Source organism: Aedes aegypti, chromosome 2 (assembly GCF_002204515.2).
Source record: "Aedes aegypti strain LVP_AGWG chromosome 2, AaegL5.0 Primary Assembly, whole genome shotgun sequence".
NCBI lineage: Eukaryota > Metazoa > Arthropoda > Insecta > Diptera > Culicidae > Aedes > Aedes aegypti.
In genome coordinates this window covers 65,718,060-65,736,189 of record NC_035108.1, presented here as the reverse complement: position 1 = coordinate 65,736,189, position 18,130 = coordinate 65,718,060, and positions in this window count along the sequence as shown.

The following is an 18,130-nucleotide window of genomic DNA, read 5'->3' as shown; positions in this document are numbered from 1 at the left end:
TGTTTGTTTGTAAAATCAAGTTTGATGATCATTTTATGTTTTTTTAGAGTCCGGCGGCGGTCGTACGCCCGCAGCCGTTACAGACACATTCCAGCGTAACGCGAAACCGACTTTCATTATCAAATGAGGCCTGTTCTCGGAAATATGCCATGTGACCATGTGATTCAACAGCTTTTATATTTTGCTTATTAAATGTACTTGATGTTGTGACATTCATTTTGAAACTTTACACTGTACTTATGGTAGCTAGAAGCAGTTGCATTTCGTAACGCGACACCATCGCTGAAATGCACTTTTTCAAAAATCACTCTATAATCGCCTATATCAGGCGATCCTTGTAGGTATTGATAAGAACAAAAGTGTGACTTCAAACTGGAATGAAATATTGAATAATTGTAGTATTTCAGTGGTTTCATTTTATAAGCGTTGCGTTACGTTTATCTTCCAACAGGGTTCTGCAAATGGTGTCGCGTTACGCAAAAACCATTTTTTATTTTTATTGACAAAATCGGTAGTGTTGTTTTCAGGTTTGGGAAAAATGTGCACCTAGTATTGTTATTTGATTAGTACATTCGACATTCTGTCTCACAGTGGAGTAATTTGATCCGACACTGGTTAAAATGAATTTAATGTTTCTGTGAAACCTTGCCTAAATTCTTTGCAATAGTATTAAGATGTTTCTGTGTTTTTTAAAGAATGTTCCCAGTACAGTGCCTTCGGATTGCGGAGCGAATAATCTTGAATTTTGACACATGGTAGAGTGATTGAATTTGACTGTAAAATAAAATTATGTAAACCTTTCAATGATGTACTTTGTACAGTCGAGATAATGGATTTGATAAATGGGCAAAAATTCCTAAAAAGATTCATTTAATTTTAAGAATATTGTTTCTGAAATTTGTAGAAAACCATAATAGCTTCCTAATGATGGGCTAAACAATCTGTAGAGCTGTTGTACAGTGGAGTAATTGCACTTTTTATTTGGGTTAAATATTTAACCGACCCTTTGATCTTTTTGAAGATGATGTTTCCGACTACGTTATAGATGACATTTTGGGGTCTGCGTTAAGAGTGTAGCACGCTATTTCTGAACCAGGAGAATTTAAAAATTGAATGTACTTCGGGTTTTTTTTTCGCTAGAGATTAGTATTTGGTCTACGTTTTCATGATCAGAATATGTTTAAATATTCTATCGGTGAAACTTTGATTTTTCGTTTAGGATTTACTTATGGTGGTCTAAAGCATACGGAATTTTGCCGCACAGTGGTGTAATTGAACCTTATACTGGGCAAATAATATTAAAACGTATCCATATAGTATTTTGAGGGCCACGTTTCAGCAAAATTTTGAAGGACGTTTATGGTCTCAAAATAGTGATCTGAATATCATGAAATTCTGTCGCATAGAGGAGTTATTAGATCAGATTATCAGGCGAAACTGTGAATACATTTTAACTCATAAAATTCAATTCCTTAATTTTTCAAGCGAATGTTTTAGCATTCATTGAAAGGAAATAGTTGTACCGTAATCCGGGAACAAATTGATCACTGGGGTGAATTTGATCAGGTCGGTATCAAAGACCATTTCCTCCCAAGCATGCTGAAGGTTTCGTTATCACAACAGACATTTTATGTTTTCTAGTTTATAGATATTTAATGATGATTTTGAACTATTTCATTTTTATTAGGGTCAGTTTTGCATAGCAATATTCACACTTTTTGAAGGTGTAAGCAAGAGAAATTGCCTACATTTAGGCGTATTAGGCAGATTTTCAAAGTTTAATTTTGCAATAAAATGATCAAATACTCGAGTTGGAAAAATTTCAACATCATTTTCAGTTTCAGGAGACCCAAATTTAATAGATAGTGTGGTATTCTCGAGTGGTATTTCTAATATTCAGAATATAACTATAGGCAAATTACTATTCAACAAATCACCGTACTTTTATTGTGTATCTTCTCGACTCGCACTGTTTACTCTCCAGGCCCGTACTCTCGACTAATAATACATTTCACCAGTGCCGTACTTGGGCACCACATCTCCCCTTTTAACGAAATAAGAACTCAAAGCTGATAATCATTAAATCTTGAAGGCAACTTTCTGGCGCGCTTTTTCTTGGCCGGTAACTGATATGACCGCGTTTCGGTTGTTAATGCGCTTTCTTCAAAACCCCGAAAATCTTCCTCAGAACTGGTGTCATCTGCATATTGAAGCTCTGCTTGTTGTGACTCATCGCTTTAAGGCGCAAGCACCGGTGCTTCATCAGTGTGTATCTGCACCGGCACTGGTATCTTTTTTAGGTGTGAGACGTTCCGGTCATACGATTTCCCACTCTCTTGATCCTCAATCGTTACTCGTGGTCCGGAACGATTAATGACTCTGTATTCCTTCGAACCGAATGTTGTCTGAAGCTTATTTCCCGGCAAGAGATTCTTCATCAGCAAAGTGTCCCCACAATCAATGGATGACTTCCTAGCCTTTCTACGCAAATCCTCACGTTCCTTCCCCTTTTCCTTCAGCATTCGATCTCGATCAGCAACTTCAGAAGAAGGTGGTGCTGTTTCGACGTCTTGTAGAGCGGGAACTTTGGATCTGATCGTTCTGCCGTACATAAGCTCCGTGGGTGTGCGTCCAGTCGTTGAGTTTGGCGTGGTGTAATACATCACTAAGTAATCTTGTAGATCCTGACGCCATTCACGACCGAGGGCATTGCTGATTCGTAATCGCTTGAGCAGAGACCTGTTCTGCCTCTCCACCAATCCGTTTTCTTGGGGCCAGTATGGCGTCGAGTGGTTCAAATGAATGCCATGTCTCCGACTGTATTCTTCGAGCTCCGTTCCCACAAATTGTTTAGCGTTATCTAACGTTATCGTCATAGGGTAACCAAGACGAGTAAAGATTCCGGTAAGTCTCGCAACAGTGTCCTTGGCTGTGATCTTATGCATCACCTCTACTTCTTTGTAGCGACTGTAATAGTCGATCACTACCAATAAGTATACGCCAGAGGGCATTGGTCCAAGGAAGTCCAGGGCTACGTCAACCCATGGTTTACATGGCAATGGTCGTCGTGAAAGCGGTTCTGGTTTGTTTGGCAGAGAAACCAGACGACAGCCTTCGCAATTTACGACTCGATTTGTAACCTCAGTAACCATTCCAGGCCACCAAACTCGATCCCTGAGACGCCGCTTCATGACGTATTCGCCGTGCTTCGTGTGCTAGATCCAACATCCTTGAGCGTAATTTTGATGGTACAACTAGTTTGTCACCACGGACTAGTAAATCTCCTACCAATCCTAACTCGCCTTTAAACGGTGCGTACGGTTTAACTTCTGGTTCATCCCAATGTCCCAATTGCAGACACTTCTTCACTGCTGCTATGGTTAAATCCGTCTCCATTGATTCTCCAGCTCCTGCACATCGATAGCTGCTGATTCCATGACCGCGAGTACCATAAACTTATTTTCGGCATCGAACTCTACGAAGACATTATGAACAACTAGCCGAGACAATGGATCAGCAATGTTACCCAAGCCTTTACGGTATTTTACTGTGAACGAGAAGGATTGCAAGCGAAGTACACAGCGCTCTATTCGAGAGCAAGGTCGAGACGATGGTTTGAATATCGCCTCTAGTGGCTTGTGGTCTGTTTCTAACTCGAAGGTACGACCAAACAGATAACATGAAAAACGCTCAACTGCCCAAACCAATGCGAGAGCTTCTTTCTCGGTTTGGCAATATCTTCGTTCAGTGGGAGTGAGACTCTTACTTGCATACGCAATCGAACGAGGATTGTCATCGGTTGAATCTTCGAACTGTAACAGTACAGCCCCGAGAGCTACCGGCGAAGCATCAGCAACTACACGCGTTCGCAGAGAGTTATCGAAGAATCGTAGCAGCTTAACATTAGTGATCATTTCCGTCAACTTTGCGAAAGCTTGCTGTTGCTGCATTCCCCAAACGAATTTCACGCCAGTGTGTGTGAGATCCCGGAGAGGCGCCGTAGTGGTCGCAAGATCCGGAAGAAACCGTCCTATATACGTCACAAGGCCGAGGTAGCTACGCCATTCTTCTTGATTTGCAGGAGGTCGGAACTTAGTCAGTGCTTCGATCTTGTCAGATGAAGGCTGAATGTCCTCAGATGAGATAGTATGGCCCAAGAAATCCAGCGAAGTAACCTTATACAAGCATTTGTCCTTATTCAATAGCACTCCTTATTCCCGGAGCGTTGACAGGACCATTTTCAGTGCTTCCTTGTGCTCTTCTTCGGTCTCCGAAAAGATTAGGATATCGTCGATGAAGTTGACAGCAAACTTACTGCAACGACTGAGAATCTGTTCGAGAATTCGCTGAAAAATTTCCGGTGCGATGACTATTCCCTACTTGAGACGTTTATATCGAAATAAACCCATGTGCGTTATAAACGTGGTTATATAGCGACTGTCTTCCTCTAGCTCCACCTGGTGGAAGGCTTCCTTTATATCCAACCTGCTAAAAAACTGCTGAGGTGAATCTAGGAAGAAAATCCTCGATCGTAGGCATAAGATGTCTCTCGCGTACTATTGCAGTGTTCGCTCTTCGCATATCCATGCATAAACGTAAGTCTCCGTTATCCTTCACTACGGTAACTAATGGAGACACCCATTTACAGCCACCTTCAACAGGTTCAATTATGTCATTCGCTAGTAAAGAATTCAACTTATCCTCAATTCTGGCTGTAAGCGCAATGGGTGGCCGACGAGGATGTTGGCAGACTGGTGATACCGAGTGGTCAATGGGAATACTAACCTTGATCCCTTTTATCTTGGGAAAGGGATGCTTTGCGCTAGATTGCAGCATCGATACTCCGTGGGTACTGGGTAAACCAACGAATAATACACCCAAATCAGTGGCAGTTGTGCGCCCTAACAGGCACTGTTGTTCGCCTTTCACTACGTAGAATGTGGTCTCTTTCTTGTAGGAACGACCCGCATCTTCAATTTCTACCTGTGTCTGAAATTTACCTAGCACTGTCAACGGCTTTGCTTAATCGCCATACGGCAGAAAGGCTTCATCACATTCCTTTTGTTGATTCCAAACTTCAGCAAAATTGGCCTTAAGATATTCCCAGGACTTCTCATCAATTATGTTTTTCTTGTATCCGGAATCGACCAACAGCTGCAGCAAAACACCTCAAATTTTCAACCACAGCAGCTCTTCTCCGTTACTAATACGAAATATGAAGTTCTTGTTCGAACTTGCGCTTCCTTCATAGCTCTCACGTGAATGGACGTCAATTTCACGAACACGCTCTGGTCGAAAACGTTTTCCACCTCGTCCTGGTCCGTCATATTTACGTTTCGACTGGATCACGAAGCATCGTTCCCAAAATGCCCTCTGCGTCCACATCGCGTACACTCCTTATTGTTAGCATGCTGAATCTTATTCACTTTGCTGGGCAACTCGTATGCTACTGAAAGACTGTCCGAGCTGGTGGGGATGCTCATCGAGCGAGCCTGCTGCTTCACGGACTCGTTTGTTGTAACGATTTTGGTCATATCGTCAAGGGAAAGGGTTTCACGCTGGAGCAAATGTTCCTTCAGTTCGCTTGGTGCAAACAGAATCACCTTATCGATCACGCTGATTGATCTGCTTTCTTCTGTTGATTTTCCAAAATCACATTTGCTTGCCTGATCTTGGCAGCGGAGCATAAACTTCTCGAGCGATTCTTCCGCGTTCGGTTTCAATAACCAGAACCGATTCCTTTCGAATGTATCGTGTTGTTTCGGGGAAAAATACGAATCAAATTTCTCGATGGCAACAGCGTAGAGGTCGATAGTTTTCTGTGAATCCTAAGTCACGTCAGCACCAGGTATCGACGCAAACACCTCTTGCAAATCCGGACCACCTTTTGCCAGCAGGATATTCTTTATTCGTGTTTTGTCCGTTTCGTTGGTGGCGGACACTATGTAGCAGAAATTTCTTTTGTATTTCACCCATTCGTCACGAACGGCGTTTCTCGGCAGAGACTTAAACTTGAACTGTGGTATATCCTTTTTTCCATTGTACCGGCCAGAGCTATTGAACAGGATTGAAGATCCGTGATTATCTAAACATATCTTGATCATTTTCATAGACTTACCAGTCAGTAACGATTTTACAAAGCTGTTGTCGTTGTCTCGGTACAAGTCAACGTTGTTTATCGTGCTCCCGGGCCTCTACGTAAGTAGTAGATTATTTTCGCTTCGGAGCCGCCACTGAGAATGGCTTATAGATTTCCGACTTCTACGAGTCTCTACCGTCCGGTAAATTATATCGCTTCCGAGCTGCCAATGAAGGCTTTTCGTTGTCGCTGTTTGTCAACAGCTACTATCATTTGATAGTATCGATTCACGCTGTTCTTAGACAGCCGCTACCCTTTGGTAGCATTAATCCGCTGCGAATTAAACTGCTACTACCAGCGTAGTTTAGTTGTCTAGAATGAATGAAAACATAACATAACCTCAATTTTATCCGGAACCACAATATTTACTCGCATTCTCGCAAATTGCTTCTTACCTTTACTTCCTCCAACAAAACGTTTACCTCCGTCGCCAAATGTGGTATTCTCGAGTGGTATTTCTAATATTCAGAATATAACTATAGGCACATTACTATTCAACAAATCTCCGTACTTTTATTGTGTATCTTCTCGACTCGCACTGTTTACTCTCCAGGCCCGTACTCTCGACTAATAATACATTTCACCAGTGCCGTACTTGGGCACCACAGATAGGGAAATTTTTTTATTCTTTAACCTGCTTTTTTATATGATGATCAATTTCGCCCCAATGTGTCATTTATTTTTTCAATATTATATCTATTTTTATGATATGTTAAATATTATTTCATGAGAAGTCGATTACATAAACTGATAACACAGACAAACAGACGTCACACTCTCATCATTGTCCATCGATCACCATTTTAACCGTCAATTCAAAAATATGGTAGGTGGCCAATTCACCACTCGCAGCGCTCTCATCGTTTTTGTTCGCGTTTGACATTTACCCACTACCACCATCTGTTGGCCCGTCGGCCAAATACACTAATTTTAGCATTGGGCGTACATGTCCTCGTGACTATTATTTTGATCGAGATTTGTTCTAAGTGTTACGTCTGTTTGTCTGTGCTGATAAAGATCATTGGAGTACTGGTTTCGTCGAAATTTATTTGACAATATTTGAATTCCGATGAATAACACAACAAAAAGTTGTAAAATAGTGATCAATTTGCCCCCTGATTACGGTACCACCCTAAAGCGTTGACGCTATTCCTCAGAAACTTTCCGCGTTCTTGTGAGAGGTAAATAATTTTTTTTGCACAAAGCTGATCAAATAGCTCTGGTTTTTGGTCTGGTTTCAAGAAGCGACCTTAATCTTATCAGAAAGGTGCCGATCAGTAAAAAGATAGCCACACACATGTTTGGAACTACTTCAATGATAAACAACCTGCTCCACTGGAAAATTCACAATATCCATAAAAATGATTAATTTATAAAATCATCCTAGGCAGCCGCAGTTTCTAGCAAACTCATCAGAATTCGTTATTATATAACGTAATAGATTATCGGAACTACCCATGGACATAAGTGACCATTACAACTTCCTTTGAAAGATTCGCAAAATTGGTCGTAAAATCATCCTATACCACTGTGCGTTTTGTTTTTCAAACACGCCAAAAATCATAATTATAGAACATATATAATTTGTAATACACGTATAATTTGAAATGTTCATGTCTAAAGACCACATTGACCACTGAAGTTTATTGCAAAATTAATCATTTTAAGTATTAAACAACATAAAGGATGAATGTCAACATAGAAAAATGTCATGACAAGACATCTGTAAGATCTTAAATTGATTTTTATGAGATGACCATTTATACGGTTGCTCCAGATCCTTTTAAGAGCTTTATAGTGGCCACCTAAATCCATAAGCAATCCCAATCATCCGTTATGTTTAGTAATTGATTTCTGATATGTTTGAAAAACAAAACGCAGTATTCTAGGATAATTTTCACAAAATGACCATTTTAACGGATGTTCCGGTTTTTCAAGGGACCTTTATTGTGACAGTCTAGGTCCATGAAAAATTCAAATCATCTATTGCGTTCTATAATAAGGAGTTCTGATGAGTTTGCAAACTGTCTCGGATTATTTATATGAATTGACCATTTTTACGGATATTCCAGATTATCCGCCGGAGAACCACGTTGTGTACCATCGGAGCCAAGTATTCCCCAACATGTAAGAGACTATTCCTGCACTAAACGAGCTTATTCAAAAATCAGAGCCACTTTATCAGATTTCAGTGAAAAACAAGAAAAAACAGACATACTCACATCTCACAAAAACAGGGCGGGTTTCAGCGGGGTGGTACCAACGCTAAAAGCTAGTACCGTTTTGACTCATATTCCGAACACTTAAGGCCAACAAGGACTTCAAATGCATCTGATTGGCATAAATTGGTTAATATTTGTGTAAATTTTAATTTCTTCGCAAAGTCTACCTGTTAGCTGTTTGGTGTACCAATAATTATGTTGATTTTATTAGTTTTAATATTGTTTTTACGTAAAAGTATGGAACAACATTTTGACTCAAATGCCGAACACTGTGTTCGTTCTGTCTCATATTCCGAACACTCTGATTCAAATTCCGAACAGCACGAATAAATCGTATTCAAATGAATAATTTGGCAAATATTCTATTCTTGTTCTATTGGTCTCAAACTAGAGAATCATCACTACTCCTGCGGTATAAATTATATTGGAGACGTTAAAATTGAATTGCAATTGACTGCCATTTCCTTGTTATTTGGTGACATATTTCAGCGAAACATTTCAACCAAGCCGCCATACAAAAACCGAGTGTTCGGAATATGAGTCTGTTCGGAATTTGAGACAAAACGGTATAACTATTCCCTTCTACCAAAAGCCAAAAATTTCGAAAATCGGTTGTAGCATTTTGAAATTTGTAGTTTCATTTTGAAAATTTTCGGTTAAAATTAACGAAACGCGACACCATAACTTTGCACCTAGTGTAACTTTTCGAAGAATGGTCCGATTTTAAATCTTTTTTTTATGGAAACACGTATCTTGACGAGTAGGAAGAGAATCCAAAATATAAGAATTCAAAAAGAAGTATTTATTGTACAATGTCAAATATGAGGCAATTTCCGTAACGCGACACCATAGCAATGTGACTATTTGAAAAAATACGTTTTCAAAAAAAAAAACAATAATTAGTTTGAAACAATTTTAACCGCACATAACAATGTCATCGATTACCCTTCTAGTTAACGGATAAGACAGTCATATTACACTTGATAAACTATGATACAGGATTTTTTAAAAATGTTGTTAAATGTCTCAATTTTTTACCAATAAATTATATCAACTTTATATAACTTTTCAGGTATGTTTTTATGGTTTTATCAATCAAATTTATGTTTTTTATACACTTCAACATATTGTCTTTCATGTTATGCAAATCTTTGGAAATATTTTAGAGTTTGAAATTTTGATATCTTGGCGTAGATGTGCGTGGAATGTGTCTACAGCGAACTGACACCCGCAGGGTGTAATAAAAAAAGAACTTTTCCGCCTATATTGAAAGCTCGTGGTTTTCGCAGAATGATATTACTGTATCTATGTATTGGTGATTGTCCAACGATAGTTCAGGCTTAGGTTTCGGCAGGACAATCGGATGGTTTGGCATCCGTAAAAATACTGCCGTTCGATACAAGGTTCGGTTTATTCCTCAATTTTGGTTAATACAGTGTTTATGGGTTGAATTCGAAAATTATCTTTTTGTCACAACACATCAAATTAAAAGGAATCGAAACTTAAAACCATTTACTCATTTTTTACTGTTCATAGGCCCCCCGTTGATAATTCGGTTTCAACAGAAGGCATCACAGCAATCTTCGTTACCGCTCGCTTGTAATCACCACTCGTCGTTCTAACTGTCACCACTCGCACAACATCATCGTCTCCGGGCTGCACAGCCGAAATCTGCCCACGCTTCCATTGTTGTGGTGGCAGATTTTCCTCAACCAAGAGCACTAACGCACCAACCTTGAAGCTCGATTTCGCCTTTGTGCTCCACTTCTGGCGACCTTGCAAATAGTGAAGATATTCGCGAGACAACTTGCTCCAAAAATGTTGGTGCATTAGCTGGATGTGCACTGCTGATATCAAAAAAAACTATGGCGTCAGAACGGACTAGTCACTTGGGTCATCTGACATCGGGCACAACGGTCGTGAGTTGAGAATGGCTTCCGTTTGGCCGAGAAACGAATTCACCGCAGAAAGAAAAGGCAGTATGAAGAAGACATCATTACTGAGGCGCAAAACAGCATCGAACAAAACGATATGCGGAGATTTTACGAAACTGTCAATGGCGTACGGAGAAAAACTGCGCCATCTCCCGTCATGTGCAATGACCGCGAAGGTAATTTGCTGACAGACAAAATCTTGGTGGCTGCCAGGTGGAAAGAACACTTCGAGCAATTGTTGAATGGAGAGAACTCGAGCGCGTCTGAGAACAGATTAGTCATCAGCAACAATGGACAAGCTGTGGAGCCCCCGACGCTAGATGAGGAGCAATTAAGGAGTTGAAGAAATGTAAGGCTGCTGGAAAAGACGAGCTCTCGGCCGAACTTTTCAAGCACGGTAGTGAGCAGCTGTACGAAATACTGTACCGTACGCTGTTGAGTACCTTCCGCAGAAATGGTGCAGAATCGATCATCGACGTGACGTTTTGTAGTCCTAACCTTTTAGGTACCATGAACTGGCGCGTTGATGACGATAACGATCATCAATCGATTCGCTATAGTATAATACCAGGCGGGCAGAAGGCAGCGCGATGTAACTCGACCCAAGCCCGAGGATGGAAAACAGCGCGCTTCGACGGCGAAGTATTCACTGAAGCCCTGAGGCGCGAACGAAACTCTCTGGACCTAAACGGTGAAGAGCTAGTTGCTACGATATCACGAGCGTGTGATGCTTCCATGCCGAGAAAAACCCCTCCTAGAGAGAACAGGCCGCCAGTGTATTGGTGGTGCGAATCAATTGCAAATCTTCGAGCAATCTGCCTTCGGGCTAGACGAAGAATGCAACGCGCATGCACAGAAGCACAAAGAGAGGAACGCGGTGCAGCATTCAGAGAGGCAAAGTTGGCTCTCAAAAAGGAAATCAAGAGTCGAAAACGGGCATGCTTTGAAAGTCTATGCGAGAGTGCCAATTCTAGTCCATGGGGTGACGCCTACAGAGTGGTAATGGCTAAGATCAAAGGAGCCATAGCGCCCCAAGAGAAATCGCCCGAGTTGCTGCGATCGATAATCGATGTACTCTTCCCGCACCATCCCATAAGCCCATGGCCCCCAGCGCCGTATGCGGCAGATGAAGGAGAAGAAGTGGCGAGAGTGACGAACGAAGAGCTGGCAGAAGTCGTGAAATCATTCGCGTCAAACAAGGCACCGGGACCCGATGGTATCCCGAATGTTGCCTTAAAAGCGGCAGTGAACACGGATCCGGACATGTTCAGAACCACGATGCAACGCTGCATTGATCAAGGAATCTTCCCGGATGTATGGAAGCGACAGAAATTGGTGCTACTACCAAAGGCGGGGAAACCATCAGGTGACCCGTCGGCGTATAGACCTATCTGTCTACTAGATACGACGGGCAAGTTATTGGAGAGGTTGATTCTCAACAGACTAGTACCGTATACGGAGAGTGCGGACGGCCTGTCCAACAACCAGTTTGGATTCAGAAAAGGTCATCCAGTCGGTCGTTCAAACAGCTGAGGTGGCAAACGAGCATAAAAGGAGCGGCATCCGTTACTGCGCGGTTGTCACTCTGGATGTGAAGAATGCGTTCAACAGCGCAAGCTGGGAAGCAATAGCACACGCGCTTCACCGCCTCAAGGTACCGGTGCAGTTGTGTAAGCTTCTAGAAAGCTATTTTGATGGTAGGATTCTACTGTATGACACAGAGGAGGGGCAGAAAAGCGTTCGAATTACCGCGGGAGTACCTCAAGGTTCAATCCTGGGCCCGCTGTTATGGAATGCGATGTACGATGACGTACTGAGGCTGCCCCTTCCGACGGGTGTTAAGATTGTTGGCTTCGCCGACGATATCACCCTAGTGGTCTATGGTGAATCGATGGAGGAAGTAGAGTTGACAGCAGCGCACTCTATTTCCCTGGTTGAGGAATGGATGAAGTCTAGGAAACTAGGACTGGCCCGTCACAAGACTGAGGTGGTGGTGGTCAACAACCGCAAGTCCGAGCAACGGGCGCTTATCTCGGTAGGTGATTGCACCATAGAGTCCAAGCGATCCCTTAGGCATCTTGGGGTAATGATCGATGACAAGCTGAGCTTCGCTAGCCACGTTGAATATGCCTGTAAAAGGGCATCTACGGCTATAGCGGCGCTTTCGAGGATGATGTCTAACAGCTCTGCTCTAATTGCCAGCAAACGCAAGCTGCTGGCAAGCGTAGCGCTATCCATACTAAGGTATGGAGGACCAATCTGGTCAAAAGCGCTTAGAAAGAACAGAAACCTAAAGCGGTTGGAAAGCACGTACAGGATAATGTGCTTAAGAGTAGCAAGTGCATACCGGACGGTATCTAAAGAGGCCGTGTGCATCATAGCCGGGATGACGCCCATCGGGCTCATCATCAAGGAAGATGTTCAATGCTTCAACCAAAGGGGTACCAGAGGAGTCCGCGACACGTGTAAAGAGAAAACGCTCAAAAGCTTGCAGCAGAAATGGGATAACTCCACTAAGGGTAGATGGACCCATCGACTAATACCAAATGTGTCAGATTGGTATGGTAGAAGCCATGGGGAAGTGAACTATGCTTGCTATAGACAGTACCTGCATAGGTTCGGGCACTCAGAATCTCCTGCGTGCCCCAATTGTGCTGGTGTAGAGGAAACAGCGGAGCATGTCGTGTTCGATTGCCCCCGTTTCATTGTTGTGAGAGGTCGCATGCTCACTACATGCGGAGGGGACACGTCCCCCGACAATATAATAGAGAGAATGTGTGCGGATGCCGAGTGCTGGAATGCAGTAACTACGGCTGTCACTCACATTATGTTAGAATTGCAGCGTCTATGGCGCGCCGACCAAGAGTTGGCTGCAGAGGATTAGCCCTGCCGAGGCTGGTCCCTTGTAACATTGTTTAAGTCGGCTAGGAGAAGCAGTTTGCCTAGGCTACTTCTGCTACACGTGTTGTGCTATATGCACTGGTCCCTTCCCGAAGAAATACCGTAAGGTGGTTCCGGGGAGATGAGGGTCTGAGTCCAAGGGTCATGTCGATGCACTGTTCAGCACTTGAGCAATTCTAAATGAATTGCTCATGCACAGTGCATAGGCTGGTTTTAGCGGGTCGTCGTTGGTGCGTCATCCCCGCATTCCCTGAGTTATCTTCTCAGGGGATCTGTTTGCAGATTTCCCCCTTGTAAAAAACAAAAAAAAAACCGTACGCTGTTAAGGATATGGGAGGAAAAAGAATTGCCTGCTAGCTGGCTGGAGGGTCTCATCTGCCCTCTGTATAAGAAGGGCCTCAGATTGGAGTGCGCCAATTACCGAGGAATAACCCTACTCAATTCGGCGTACAAAATAATGTCGCGTGTTCTGTTCAACAGATTGAGACCGCTGGAGGAGTCCTTCGTCGGCGAATACCAAGCTGGTTTTCGTGATGGCCGATCAACGACGGATCAAATGTTTACCTTGCGACAAATCCTTGATAAGTTCCGGGAATACAACTTGCAGACTCATCATCTGTTCATTGATTTCAAGGTGGCGTACGATTCAGTAAAGAGAAATGAGTTATGGCAGATAATGGTAGAACACGGTTTTCCGGCGAAACTGATTAGACTGATTCGTGCAACGTTGGATGGATCGAAATCAAGTGTGCGGGTTGCGGATGAGACTTCAACCTCCTTCGTAACCTTAGATAGATTGAAGCAACACACTTAAAAACGACATCGCTGTTCGGTAATTTATTTTACGGTCTTCGATCAGTACACCACAAAAAATACTGAGATTTCAGCGCTCTGTTGAAATTACTAATTTTCAGTAATATTTTTCCTAATTTACTGAACTCAGTAAACGATTATGCTGATAAGACCGCAAAATTACAAATTCGCCGAGAAAGAGCAAAAAGTCAGTAAAATGATAGTACTGACTAATCAGTATCGATTATTTTTACCGAGTTTTCGTTAATATGAAATGAAAACAATAAACAACGTTTGCTATCTGCCAAGTCAAAAAAAACTCCTGCAATAGCATGTTTCCTGATGAAAATTTCCATTTTCTTGAAGGAAATCTCATTTTATTAATATTTAAAAACATCCAGCTCTGTCTAGTCGCAACTCATGGTAAGTAATCGGAAATTTATTGATGAATAAAAATCACAACGGTCTTTCGACAATGTTTGTGCAGCAGAACTCACACGAAGCTGAACAATGTGTTTAATTGGTGCTTGGATTGCGCAGCGCATGAGCTTTGCATCCAAAACTTACAGAAGGACGCTCCGATTCTGGTGGGCATTATATCGTCCCCTTAATGCTACAACTAGATAACTCGAAAATCAAAATTTTGTGATGTGCTACATTGAAAATATGACCGTTTTACAAGGAGATGGTTAATCGCAGAGAATAAGATTGTAAAATAAACTTTAACTTGTGTATTTTGAATCACATGCTTAAAAGCCGTGGATATTTTAAAGATCTAATTAAGAATATTTTTTTGACATATTGAAGTCAAAAAATTCAAATTTCGAGTTATCTAGTTGTAGCATCAAGGGGACGATATTTGTTATGATTTTTCAATCCTAGCCTGTAGGGCAACGCATCCCAAACTTTTCTCGACGAGCCAGCTTACCGGAAGCTAGATTAGGCAAGTCTCTGTCCAGCCAGGGTGCCATGTAAACCGAATGTGAGAAGCGTTGCGAGGAAATGTTTGGACATCAGTTTCCTAACATGGGATGAACTGGAGCATAAAAACGGGAATGATGAAATCATTATTATTATGTTCATGTTGAGAACAACCCGTAGTACTAAAATCGTTTAACTGAAAAAATCAGTAAACAAAAGTAAATAAAAAAAATACTGAGAAAGGCAGTAACGTTCCGCACAAATGCTTACTGACTTAGTCGGTACTTTTTTGACAGATCAACATTTTCTGGGTTTGCGGAGTTTTCGGTACTTATAAAACATTACCGACTTAACTCTGCTGTTCAAAAACCCAGTAAAATTTTACCGACCTCGGTAATAAAATCTAAGTGTGAAGGAGACGCGCTTTCGAATCTTTTGTTCATCATTGCTCTCGAAGGAGCTATAAGGAGAGCGGGCGTGCAAAAAAGCGGTACCATCGTCACCCGGTCGCATATGCTCCTGGGTTTTGCGGACGATATCGATATAATCGGAATTGATCGTCGAGCCGTAGAAGAGGCATTGTGCCTTTTCAAAGGGAGACAGCGAGGATTGGACTTACCGTCAACACCAGCAAAACTAAGTACATGATCGCTGGTAGACAGCGTGGTTCCAATCATGACGTTGGTAGTGAAGTGGTGCTAAGTGGTGAAAAATTTGAAGTAGTGGAAGAATTTGTGTATCTTGGTACTTTAGTGACTTGCGATAATGATGTTACCCGCGAGGTGAAATGGCGTCTTGCAGCTGCGAATAGGGCTTTTTACGGGCTTAACCAGCTTAAGTCCCGTAGCCTGCAGACGAAAACAAAATTCGCGCTATATAAGACTCTTATCCTTCCGGTTGCTCTATACGGCCATGAATCCTGGACGTTAAAAGAGGTCGACCGGAAAGCGTTTGGAGTTTTTGAGCATAAAGTGCTGCGAACAATACTCAGCGGTAAACAAAAAAATGGCATCTGGCGGCGTCGCATGAATCATGAGTTGTACCAAGTATATAAAGAAGCGGATATTATCAAGCTCATAAAACACGGCAGGCTGCGTTGGGCTGGTCACGTGGTACGAATGCCGGAAGAACGACAAGCAACGGGTTTATGGACAAAAGGTCGAAAGACAAAAGGTCGAAAGGACAGAAGGTCGAAAGACAAAAGGTCGAAAGGACAAAAGGTCGAAAATGGTTTGCTTGGTGGGAGATTTTTCCTTCTTTGAAAATACATTTTCGACCTTTTGTACCTTATTTTTTGTTCTTCGACCTTTTGTCCTTTCGACCTTTTGTCTTTCGACCTTTTGTCATAGATTCACAAGCAACGAGGCCGTCGGCTTCGTGGTAGGCCGCGCACACGTTGGCTTTTTGCAGTTGAAGAGGACTTAACGTTCAGGGCGACTGGAAGCGATTGGCTCAGGACTGAGCCCAGTGGAGAAGAATTATCCATTCGGCGTAGATTCAACGTAGCGGATTGTAGCCAGTGTTGTTCAGACTCATTTCCCCGAAAATAACATTTTCCGAACTACGAAGCCACGAACTACTACAACCATGCTCTATCCTCATAAGATAGAAATGCAGATGGTTAAGCTTGAGTACTGCACACAAAATCGATCAATTTTGATCCCAGAGAGCCACAATTTAAGTTTCGGTGAAATGAAATGAATGAGTGAGTAAGTGCGAATCATTTCACCGAAACTTGAATTGCGGCCCACCGAGATCGAAACTGTCGTATCCCATGTGCAACACTCAAGCACAACCACCTCCCCCTCCATCTCAGGAATAAAACGCACAGTTATAACGGTTCATGGCTTCACAATTCGAATTTCGGGGAAATGAGTCAGATCAACACTGATTGTAGCCCATCAAGTATCAAGTAAGTACTATGCGGGAAATCAAAATTTCCCCGCTGATCAATGCTATCGTTAAGCAATCTTTTAAATGCAATCGATAATTGAGATACCAGTACTTGATTTGAAAATATAAATTAAAAATCTTTAAAACAGAATGCAGAAATATGCAGGTTTTCTTCAAAAAAAAAAAAAAACTATCAATATTACCCCGTTTTATGGTACTTTAAAATAGATTTGGATGATTTAATGCAGAGCTATCATGTGGATGTAGATTACTAAACACAGCATGATTTATGCTGAATTATACGAACAAAGTGTCTTCAAAATTAAAGATGTACCGAACATTCGGGTCGAATACCTCGATTATTTTGATTTTGATTTTCCGTCCCTAACTTCAGAAAAATAAATCCTCAGAACTTTCTTTCACCAGCGGACTATCGCAAATGTAATTATGTTCGACCGAATAATAATATTTCAACTATTCGGTATTCGGCCGAATGCCGGTATATCTTTATTCAAAATAGTATTTTCAAATGTGAACATTATTACCTTACTGTTTAAGTTTGAATAGCTAACCCAATCTGCAGTTTTTTATATTAGATCACAAAATAGTGACTTCAGAGACCATTCTTTAAAAAAAAGTTCTCCAGTAACTTTTTGTTGCATATAGTGACTTTTTAGTGTCAAGATAGAAAAAAATAGTGACCAAGTCACTAAAAAGCGGATCTTTAACAGTATTGTTAGACACTATAACGATTAAAAGTAACTGTGGAGATCTGCAAGTATTAGTCGAGGTTTTCAAGCTCATAGACTCGATTCTTTATCACGCAAGGCACGCCTCTCACGCGCCTTCTTTTGAACGAACCCATGGGAACGCATGGTTGCTCAATTTTGTTCTCGACGATGCGTTTTGTAGGACGTGGGGTTATGCTCTAACCGGACGCAAATATGTAGGAAATCAAAAAAAAATCATCATATTAAGGCTCGAGCTTCCGTAAATCAACCATCATTTATAATCAAAACCTCAAAACTAGTTTTTCCGTTCAAATTTGAAGAAATTCTCATTAAAATCTATCATCGTATTCTATATGCAATGCAATGATTTTTGTAGCAAAAAAAAAATGTTTTTGACAATTTATTAAACGAATATGGATATTTCCCTCGTAGAGATTTTGGTTGGAAGAAAACTTTGTTCAAATTTTCTTATGTTGCTCATATCACATTTTTTTTAAAGCGATTATAGCTCATAAATTGCCGAATTGCTGGTATTAGGAATAACGAAAATAACTCAATTTCTTACCAAATAGTATTGAACAAAGTAATGCTTCTATG